Source organism: Fukomys damarensis, unplaced genomic scaffold (genome assembly GCF_012274545.1).
Source record: "Fukomys damarensis isolate Sample0158 unplaced genomic scaffold, DMR_v1.0_HiC HiC_scaffold_4, whole genome shotgun sequence".
Classification (NCBI taxonomy): domain Eukaryota; kingdom Metazoa; phylum Chordata; class Mammalia; order Rodentia; family Bathyergidae; genus Fukomys; species Fukomys damarensis.
Genome location: NW_022900916.1, coordinates 45835425 through 45838730, shown reverse-complemented (window position 1 = coordinate 45838730; position 3306 = coordinate 45835425). Strand labels below are relative to the sequence as shown.

Below are 3306 nucleotides of genomic sequence, written 5' to 3'. Positions count from 1 at the left end.
GGGTTAGTAGGTAATCTTGGAATTATATATATTTACTTCACACATTATTGTGCTACATTTATTTATTTATGTTCCAACTAGTTCAAAAAGTTTTCTTTTAAGAGAATGGTTCAGTAGGATTGTTCAATTCTGAGATAAACAAAAAGGAATTGATTTACAATAGTTTAATCCCACTGTGGCTAAAAGGTATAATTGAGTCACTGAGAAGTAACACATTTCAATTAAAAAAACAAATACAAACTCAATTCATAATTAGTAACTTGGCAGGAGCTTAGTTTTAACACCTCATCTCTCTCTTGGAATAATGATTGTCTTATGGTTGGGTCATTCTCTGCCCTGATACTGTGTTGCAGAAGTCTTGGAGTGCCAGTTCCTTTTCGTATGTGTCATAGGGAGAGCTTAAGAATCTCACTACACTTTTTTAGGTTTGCAGTTACTCTATTTATTTTCAAGGCTTTATTTTTTAATTTGGATTCAATTTTATTACATCCTCTTTTCTTACTCCTTTTTTTAAAGTGTACTTACAGTATATGCATCTCACCATTCCTTCTGGTACATAGTTCCTTTTCTGAGGTACATCTTACATACTTTCTTTTTCTATGGTTTCGTTTTTCTCTTCCTTATTATTTTGTTATTAGTTCACGTTTGCACTACATAATGATTATATTCCTTGTGGGGAGTTGGTAGTGGCTTCCTTTACTCTAGCTCCCTACTCTCTGTGGTTGTCAAGCCTTGTTGCACTGCTAGCCTTTACTAAGACTGCTTTCTTTGAAATTATGGTGTTTAAAATATATTCCAGAATGCTTTCTGCACACAGTGTTTTGGGAGCTGCTCATTTTCTAGGGAAATTCCATCACTTTTGCTTTCTGGTAGAATCCTGTCCTGGAATTCCAGCCCAACCTCCCAGCACTTGTGATTTAAGAACCTTTAAGCCACACTACAACAGAAGTCCTTTGAAATCTATAACTTCACAGATGGTTTGTCAGTTCTTTTCCACCAGATCACTTGTTCTACCCTTGGAGTTTAAGCACAGATTCTGTTTTCATTTAAGTTCTACTGAAATCTTAACCAATGAAAATTGCCTGTGGTGGAAGTTAGATAGTATATAATAAGAGCAGAAATTATTAAAACCAGCACCATTTTCCCATGCTGTAGTCATGAAAAATATGTATTTAAGAAGTTGGATATTTAAAAGATTATTCAGTATTCTCAAAATTGATGTAATTGATAATGATTAGTTAATAAAAATCTACCAAAATATCACTGGACACTTCAATGAAATTGTAAAGTACTATTTAGCTTCATAAAAATTTTAACAATATTGACAGCTATAGTTAGACCACCCATAGTAATAAGCATTAATGTCTCATTTAAGTAACTTTTCAACTGGAAAGTTACAATAGTTGAGTTAAATATTAAATCTTATAATTTCTTCTGGGTTCATTTGTCTAGGCATATCTGTATTTGAAACATATAAAAATTATATGCATGATTATACAAAATATGCATATACTTGGCATGATAGAAAATATGATGAATGTTTAAATTTTTATAATTATTACCATAAAAGATACATTGCCATTAATACCCCTCAAATTACTCCCACTCACTTTAAACATACTTATCGCATGTTCTGGCCCCTTTCTGAACAAGTTCTAGAAGTCCATTTTCATTTCTTTAGTTGTGCTGTCCTGACTGCCTCATGTTCTTTCATGATCATTTTGACTTTGGAGAAGAGCTAGAGGTTACAGGGTGCCTGATCCAGTGAATAAGATAGTTGAGGAAAAGCTGTGATGTTTTTTACAAGCCTGCCTTTCTGTTGGATGACACTCTGCAGCAGTATTCACAACATCGTTTTTTATCATACTTCATAAAGACACTCAAGAAAGATTTCCACAACTGCTTCAGAGTGCGGCAAGAATGATGGAATGATGTGATAAGGGTATTTGAAATGAGAGGGAATATTTTGAGGAAGATCAATGGTAATGTGCCTTTTACTGTAAACATTTTTAAAGTTTAAAAATTCACCGTATATTTCAGTCACGTATCATACACCCACCTATGTAATACATGAATGCACATATATCAAGAAAAAGAATAAACATATCCAAATAACCACATTATATATTTTCAGTTAGAGATAAGTAGCATTTTGATTCCTTTTTCATGCAAGTTATCCTTGAAGTTCTGAAGCAGCATTGCACTACAATTTATAATAAAACACCAAAAAAATTGAAGTTAATTGGAAAAACGAAATCATGTTACTGCTTGTTAGTTGACATTTCCTATCTGAATATTTTAAATGAATGCTTCATGTTGGTTTATTAACATTGGCTAGCCAGTGCTTTTTCTACAGAAGGCTCAGATGAATCAATGTTTCCAGGATGTTTTCTGGCATTAGGATATATGGTACTGTTTCATTCCTTAAACTGATTTATTATGTTTCAGATATTTCCTAAGGCAATTTCCTTTTTTCTTTCAGAACATGTACAGTAAGTCAATCTATTAAACTGAAGTTTGATTTTTTTTCACTTGTGCTAAATCTGATGATGAGGTTATAATTCTCTTCTGCTAGGAAAAAAGAAACAGAAAATATTGAATTAAAGCCTCTTTAGAAAACATCTTTAATTTTTATCATTATTGATGTTTTTTGTTTCATATTGAGACTAGTGTAATTTTGCCATGCTTTAAAAATAATAATGTCCACCTTTAGTAGTTAAATTAGGCATAAAATATGGTTCTGTGGGTGAAACATTAAGATGCTAAAATTTAAAAATAGTTTAAATGGACTATTCTACTTTTGCCCAAGATCAAAATCCATTTGGAATTGTTCCAGAAAGTTTCTAACAGTCACAAAATAATTACCAATTTTCCAATTGCCATTGCCCTATTTGACCATTCTATTATCGTGGATAATTTAATCAGCATTCGCTGAATGCACTTATTTCATTGTTCCCTTGCACAGCAATTTTATCATGGTTGTTGGTGCAGGTACATCTGCATGTCCTTCATGGTACCGGAACTATAGAACTTACTGTGTTGTTGGCATCAGCTTCCATGAACTTGTGCTGTACTTCAGACAATACTCCATAATTATTCCCTGAAACGACTAATATATGCATCAATTACTAATATGGAATCATAACTTTACTAAATGAAATATCCCCCATGTGGTCACTTTGCTACTTCATTCACCTGTTTCCTTGATGCCACTGTTACAGACCTTTCATCATTTTCTGGCTTGTTTATTGAGGTATCCTCTAATATTCATTCTTACATTCCATCATGACTATTCCAGACCTTTCC

The 3306-nt window shown here is 32.7% G+C and overlaps 1 protein-coding gene across 1 annotated transcript in view; it reads left to right on the top strand.

Annotated features, from left to right (window-relative positions):
* Window positions 1-3306, top strand: part of Kcnd2 (potassium voltage-gated channel subfamily D member 2) — a 483658-nt gene that overhangs the window by 136420 nt on the left and 343932 nt on the right. The window lies entirely within an intron of this gene.